Genomic DNA, 8706 nt, shown 5'->3' with positions numbered 1-8706 from the left:
ATGATCAAGCATTTTGTCTATACGATAGACGTTACCTTCTCCCATTTGTTTGATTATTGTATACAATCTCTTTTCCTCCTCCCTTCTACCAAATCTGAACAGAGCCCACTCTTTGGATTCTCACTCTGAGAATACTAAGGGTTCCAAGTGGTGGTGTCGTCCCCATTCTTCATCTGTTCGTGTGGAGTCCGTTTGTGGTAGATGATTGGGTGTTGTTGAACGATTACTTGACGTTCTAGCGAGAGCAAGAGCATCCGTTCGTGGAGAGAGTGAGATTTTCCGAGAAGAAAGTCTTCAACTGGTAAGTTCTCTTGTTCTCGTGTTGTTTTATCTGAAAGCATGTCGGTAATTTAGTAGTTTGATGCACATCTATATGTGTGAATGTAAATGTGGTAATTCTGTCACAATACTTTTGGAAAGATTTGCTTCCGTTCAAAGGTACTCTTGTATAAGAGTTCCTTCAATAACGCCATTAATAATAGAGACTTATATTTTACCAGAATGACCATATGTGACATGACCTCAATCCTGAGTGAGTTGTGAACGAGCCTATGAAGGCGGTCCTTTGATTTGTATGGGTGAGAGTGGCCAGAATGCCAACTGAATATGCCTACCATTTTGGAGATTCATCTGATTGGGGAGTTGGGATCACAGCTACACAAGACAGAATTCACTCCTTCCCTAATATCGGGGTAAGTAGATAAATTGTTCCTTTAAGGGTTGATTTCGAGGCTTGAATAATGTAACCACACCCTCTTCTGGCTCGATTAGAACTTGGTCATAGTTGGACTATGACTTATTATTCATTAAAGAAATCAGTGGTACTTAAGGAGTTAGATGTAACTACAGGGCAAAATGGTAATTTTGGCCTAGCTGTACTTACGAGCAATTTGTAAAGTGTCATCGCACTATTGACTGGTTATATCCAATGGACACAGAAATATATCTGTAGTATGAAGAGTAGGGTTGGCAACGGGGCTGGGGCAAGGCGGGGGGCGTCCCCCGTCCCCGGACTATGGGGGAAATTCTCCCTCATCCCCGCCCTTGTCCCCACCATTTGAAGGTAGGGATGAGGGCGGGGATTCCCCATCGGGGAAACAGGGTCCCCGCAGGGTCCTATTCCCCGTTTCCCAGCTGGGAACTAGTAGAGGAATACCGCGGGGATTCCCCATTTTTTTTATAATTAAAATTTGATTTTATTTAAGTTTTTTAAGTTTGAGCTTGGCTTCTTGGGTTTAGAATTAGAATTTGGATATTTAATATTGGGCTTCAATCCAACACTATACATTATAAATATATATATAAATAAATTATTTTATATATTATAAATATATATTTATAAAAATATAAATATATCAAATTGAGGGTCGGGGATTAATCGGGGTCGGGGTTGAGGCGGGGATACCGTCCCCGTCCCCATCCTCGAATGGGATGCTGAAAATTTTTCTTGGTTTGACCCTATCCCCGGTCAAATCGGGGATTCCCCGCCCCTACCCCGCAAAAAATTTTGCCAACCCTAATGAAGAGTGCAACTGTGATATATAGTGGAGTGACTGACAGTTAATGGATGTTGGGTAATTTAATTAAAGAGTTTAATTTGTTGGGATTGGTGTCCTAATTTTCCTTGTGGTCTCATAATTTGTAAACACTTTGTGAACATATTGTTATTAATAAAATAAATGTTATTTTATATGTATTTACTCAAATTCAATTGCCTTAAGTAATAACCTAAATGGTCTGTAGTAGATGGATAAAGGAGGGATACCTTATCCTGATGATATTACGGATACAACCCGCTTTGTAGATGTTATAAGTGTTGTAAAGTGCTATAAATGGTCGATCCTGACCATTCATGTGGAGACATGCGAGCGGGGGTATCCTATGCAAAGAGTTTGTATAAGACCGGACCACGAAATAATTAGTCTCTTTATATAACATCGTTGATAATTGAGACTTACATTTACCATAGATGACATGACCTTAATCCTGAGTGAGTTGGAAACTCCTGCTCATGAGAGCGGTCCTTTGATTTGTATGGGTGACAGTGGCCAGATTGTCAACTCAACAAGCCTACCATTTTAGAGATTCGTCTGATTGGGGAGCTGGAACTCAATTACACAAGAGGGAATTCACTCTTTCCCCGAAGCAGGGGTAAGTAGATAAATTACACCCTCAAGGGTTGATTCCGGATCTTAAGCATAGTGGCCACACCCTCTTCTAGTCCGAGAGAACTTAGTCATAGTAGGACTATGACTTATTGTTCATTAGAGGAATCAGTGGTACTTAAGGAGTTAGATGTAACTACACGGGACAAAATGGTGAATTGGTCCAGTTGTACTTACGAGCGATTTGTGAAGGGTCATCACACTGTTGATTGGTCATATGGACACAGAAATATATCTGTAGTACGAAAAGTGCAGCTGTCGGTCTTTAGTGGAATGACCAACTGTTAACAGATGGTGGATCTCATGATTAAAGAGTTTAATCAGTTATTCACATACCGTTGGAGCTTCAAGCTACAGGTCTATGAGGTCCTCTTAGTAGCTCAATGGGTTCAAGTTGAGAATCGGATTTTGGGTTAATTTGAAGTGTTCAAATTAACATGAGGAAATTGATATGATGTACTTGATACATTATCATTAGATGAATTAATATAAATATGATTTATATTAAATACCATAAAATAGAAAAAGAACTATAGTTTATATGTTTCATATGATGAAATATTAAAATTATAGGTTATAAATATAATATGATAAGTTGGTTATTATATTTATTTATAATATATTAATTATATGATAATTAATTATTCTTTTTCTCTAATAACCGAATTGAGTTGGAGGTTATTGGAAGTTTTATGGTAATAAAAGGAAAATGGTTTTTCCAAAATTCAGTTGATGATTCATTCGGAATAATCTCACAAAAAGGTTATCAAGTAAAAGTGTTTTACTAAACGATAGCATAGTGAGCATACACGATCGAGTTACGAGTTTACTATACGATAGTTACTCGTTTACTTGTTGCTACACGATCGAGTAGCAAAGTCTATATGATAGGATCCATCTTTCTAAACGATCGAGTATTTCGTCTATACGATAGAAAACATTCATCTCCACTTACTCGATCGTCTACCTCCTGCTTTTCTCAATCTAAAACCATACAGAGCCTACAACTCTTGGATTCTCACACTGAGAATATCAATGTAACTATTGTGGTAGTGTTATAGTCCTGTTCGAGGATCGGGTTGAACTCGATTGTGATCGAGGTGCATCTAGTCGTTCGTTGAGATCGTGTTCTAATCATTGCATTCGAGTTCGTGCTGATTGAATGATTTGTTGAACGATTGAGGGTTACTTGAAGAAAGGTTCTTAAAAGGTTTACATACTCTATCCCTGTTTGTTCCTTTAAAGAAGCATGTTGTAATTTACTGTTTATGCATAATCGTTTCCGTTTAGACTGTAATTGTTTGTGTTCATTCTTGATGGGATTTGGAATGATCCGCTTCCACTCATTGGATCTCTATGTTTAGATTTCTTTCATAATTAATTATCCAAGTACTATTGGAGCTTCAATCTACAGGTTCATAAGATCTCCTCTGGAGAGAATTAATTTTGGATTAATTTGAATTGTTCAAATAAATTGAGGGAATTAACTACATTTGATATAATTAATTAAATTAATTATATGTGATATAATTAATATAAAGTATTTGATACATTATAATATAAAGATTATTTTAAGAGCAAATTAAATATTTGAATATGATTCAAATATTAGTTATATGGATGATATTCATATAATTGAATTTAGTATAGATATGATTTATATTAAATGTCATGTTGAGAGAAAATAAAACTATAGATTATATTGTATTTAATACAAATGTTATGTGTTATATTTGATATAACATATAGTGTATATACATAATAAGGTAGTTATTATATATATATATATATATATATATATATATATATATTATTAACTAAATTAAATTAATTTTAATTTTAATTTAATGTAACTCACTTCCCTTAATTATCTTTCAACTAGACATGCAGTAGGGAGTGCAGGAGCGATTCATTCATCTTCCTCCTCTGTTTTTTTAGCAGGGTGTTTTTCTCTCTGGCTTTTCCAAAAAAAAAAAAATAATAATATAGAGAAGAAAAAAGTCATTGTTCCCCTCTCAATCCCTTTCCCACTTCCAAAAAGTAGCAGAGCCCACACCTCTTGCAAATTCTCATTCCCTAAGGAGAATACAGTAGATTTCTTTTTGTGGGTCTTCGTTGGAGAATGAAAAGTTCATGATCCAGATCCAGGGAATTACGTGAAGAAGTTGTTATTCAAGGATAAGTCATTTTCTTCCCTAATTTATGTAATCACCATGCTGTAATTTCAATTTTAAATGCATAATCTTTTTTGTCTTATTCTGTAATTTGAAATTTTATGAAAACTAAATTGGGAATGATCCCCGCTTCCGCTTCGGAACCTTCACCGATTCCCTTCAACCTTAAGACTAAGGAAGTAACTATGTGGTCCCAAATCTTTCATCTCAAAGTATTTCCCAAGATTGAAGGTTTGTGAAAATCGTGCGAAAGCAAGATCAGATCCCAATTTTAATTTTTCACAAAAACATAAAATTATAGAGATGTAAAACGTTATGCATTCAACAAAAATAGCATGCTTAAAGAAAAATGAATAGAGAAGAAATTAGGGGTTTTTAAAGAAAACTTACCTTGAAGTCACAAAGTTCTTCACCATTCCTCTCCTTCGGATTGCACCAAAATCAACGAACACCCAGAAACAGACAGCACCAATTGGTTAGACACCACCACAAAGGAAACCAAGGTCTTCTCTTAAGGGTTAAGAATCCACAAGAGTTGTGAGCTTTGTGGTAATTTTGGGAAGAGGGAGAGATTGATTGTGAGAGGAATTCTTTTTTCAGAGAGATTGATTGGGGAAGTAAAAAATCACACACACCTTTTATGTGTTAGGGTGTATGCCCTAAAGCCTCGTAGTTTTAGGTTATTTTAATCAATGGTTGATTAATTTTATATTACTTATGCAATAGTCCATTAACTTAAAACCCAAGGTTATCTGATGTAACTTAAACATGTATGTGGAGACTTACTTCACTACTTGACTTTGCACATTTAGATGTTTTTTCATTTTACCACAAACCAATAAACTTAAGATCCCTGGTTATCTATATGTAACTTAAGCATGTATGTGGTGACATACAAGTGGATCATGTCTTGAGTGATAACCAAAATGGTCTGTAGTATATAGATATATGAGGGAAACCTTATCCTGGTAAGCTAGGATGCAGCCCGCTTTGTGGAATAGTCACAAGTGTTGTGACTTGTCACAGATGATCTGATCCTGATCATTCGTGTAGGGGACATGCGAGCGAGGGCATCCTATACAAAGAGTTTGTATAAGACCTGACCACGAAGTGCTAACGTCTCGTTATATAACACCGTTCATAACTGAGACTTCACTTCACTAAGATGACTATAGGTAACATGACCTCAATCCTGAGTGAGTTGGGAACTCCTGCCATTGAGGGCGGTCCTTTGATTTGCATGGGTACGAGTGGCCAGAACATCGACTCAAACCTACCATTTTGGAGATTCGTCTGATTTGGGAGTTGAGAACTCAGCTACACAAGATGGAATTCACTCATTCCCCGAGGAAGGGGCAAATAGATAGATAGCCTTAAGGGCTGATTCCAGGGCTTGAACAATGTGGCGCCATACACCTTCTCATGGCTCGAGAGGTGTTCACACATAGTAGGACTATGTTGTATTGTTCATTAGAGGGATCAGTGGTACTTAAGGAGAAAGATGTAATTATAGGGGCAGAACGGTAAATTGGCCTGCTGTAATTACGAGCATCTGTGAAGGGTCATCGTACTGATGATTGGTTATATCCAATGGACATAGAAATACATATATGGCAAGAAGAGTTCAATTGTCGGTCTTTAGTGGAATGCCTGACAGTTAACGGATGGTGGATATCGTGACTAAAGAGTTTAGTCAGCTATTCATGTACCGTTGGAGCTTCGAGCCATAGGTCCATAAAGTCCCTTTGGTAGCTTAGATACAAGTTAAGAGTCAGTTTTTTGGTCAATTTGAAATGTTCAAATTGACAAGAGGAAGTTTGATTATATATGATATAATTGAACAAGTTAATTAAATATGATATAATTAACTTTATGTATGAGATACATTAATTTGGAGAAAATTGGATATAAATATGATTTATATCTAGTAGAGGAAAAAATATTATAATTAATATTTTATATTAATTTATAAGTTATGAATGTGATAAGATCATATTAATTGGACGGTTTTAAAGGAAATGGGAAGGCGTCGCTTTGTTTAAAATAACGGATGAGTGCATTACAAATAACAGATGGTATGTTGATGTCGGTGTGCACGGGTATTGTGAAGAAGATAGTGTCATCGTTTTTAAAATCAGTGCCTTATGATAGAGACTTCACGATCGTTTACATATACGATATTGCTAAGTGATCACCGATTACACCATCACGCGCTATTATCTAAACGATCGTTTACCTTTTTCCTAAGCAATAATTTAGCTTCCGATATTTATTAAATCATCGTATAGACGATCGCTTAGTTTTTCCTACGTGATCGTTTTGGACGATCACTCACCCAATCGTTTACCTTTTCCTACACGATCGTATAGACGATCGTTTACTTTTACTACACGTTCGTATACTTCACCTAAATGATCAAGCGTCCTATCCATGCGATAGATGACCTCTTCTCCCACTTGCTTGATCGTTGTGTATGGTCGCTCTTCCTCCTTCCCTCTACCAAATCCGAACAAAGCCCACACTTTGGATTCTCACTCCAAGAATACTGAGGGCTCTAAGTGGTGTTGTCTTCTCCGATTCCTTCTATTCGAGTTAGACGGTTGGGCTTCAGACTCGAGAAATCTTCATCTGGTATGATTTCTTGATCCCTTTAGTATTATGAAAGTATATTTGAATGTATATGCGGTAATTTTGTCACAATGAATTGAAAAGATCCGTTTCTGCTTGTAGGTACTCTTCAATAAGAGTTCCTTCATGGATAAGGTTAGGTGCCTTATTGTAAGGATACTAGATGTATGTTATGATGTGTTTGTTATGTATCGCTTATACACACTACTGATGATGAAAATGATTCAAGTTCATGTTGCCATAAACTTGAAGACATAAATTTAATCTCTTTATTTACTCTATGCATGGCTAGTGAATGAAACGAATGATGTGCTAAATGTGCTCAAGTGCTTTGCGATAAAGAGAATTTTATGCGATACTTCATTCTAATTATATGCGTTGATAATGATATGCTTGTAGTATGCGATGAAGTAGTGCGTATCACAAGTTTCTTTGCGCTGAAACCAAGTATAATTCCAACACAAGTTTCTCAGAATGATTCGAGGTCGAACACGGGGATTGTTTTTGTTAATATGATACTAATGTGATACATGCGACCGGTTTTAACAATGAATAAAAAATGTTGGTGTATACAAAAATATAAATTGCGGTGAAAGTAAAAATGCGTTGATAAAGTAAAGTCCTAAACTATTATGATATATGATACAAGATACATGATACATGATACTGAGGTCGAGAACTGACTGTGAAATTGTACAAAGAATTGATGTATGCGATGGCAAGTCTTATGCATGAAGTAGAAAGAGAAAAAGTAAAGAGTAAACACATCGCAAGTTTGTCAATCATGTTAAGGACGCAACTAAGGTTCCGCTTTCCCTTGGCGTACACCTCTCAGTGATCGGCCGCATTCCCATATCTCTATGGTGAAACAGGGATGAACGTGATGAACGCAAGATTGTTTCCATCTTTGGAAATACTTCTCGCTTTAGTTAATGCATTCTTCCAACCTTCTCTCGATAGGCGGAATAACATTTTCATTTCTGCTCTCACAGGTGAAGGTGCCATCGAGCATGCTTTAGCTAAACTTAATTATTTCCTTAATATAAATTAACTTACTCGCTTAATTCTTACTATTTATCCGGAGATTAAGAACATATCATGGAGAAAATGGATTATGCATGTATGGAAGGAGATAGAGAGATGATAATGGTGACGAAGATAACATTTAATTCTAAAATTAAGCGTTTGATACATGTTGTGAATGAGAGATTACAGAAGATTAATACAAAGATGAAATAGAGGATAGAAACAAATACGGAATGAGTGTCAACGTCTTGACACAGATCCCGATCGAAGATTGTGCTTGCCGGCGTGTAGATGTGGTGGAGAGGAAATCTTCCCTCTCAGGTTCGCGTTGCCGGTAGAATTGACCTTCGCATAGAGCTTCAACTATGGGAATTGGAAGAATTATCTGCTCGGAGACTCACCTCTCAGCCTTGTCTTGTGGTTCTCCCGGATTTACTCTGGACAGTCGCTTCAGACCAACCTCTCTCTCAGAATCAATATATGCACATCTCTATGTATACATGTATATCTTTCAGTGAATTTGAAGAAGCTATTTATAGGTGAGACCTTGGCTCTTTGAATTTGTGGTCCCCACTGTATAGTTATGGTAGTTCCTAAAATGGCAGAATGGAAAATTCCTTCTGTTACACAATCAATTCGTTAGAAATGCACAACTAAAAGCTGCACACTTGTCAGAATCCTTCGCAAATGCGTTGCTCTTCACATCTTTGATC

Source organism: Benincasa hispida, chromosome 10 (assembly GCF_027475165.1).
Source record: "Benincasa hispida cultivar pf3 chromosome 10, pf3_genome.v1.1, whole genome shotgun sequence".
Taxonomy (NCBI): domain Eukaryota; kingdom Viridiplantae; phylum Streptophyta; class Magnoliopsida; order Cucurbitales; family Cucurbitaceae; genus Benincasa; species Benincasa hispida.
This window is presented reverse-complemented; position numbering follows the sequence as displayed.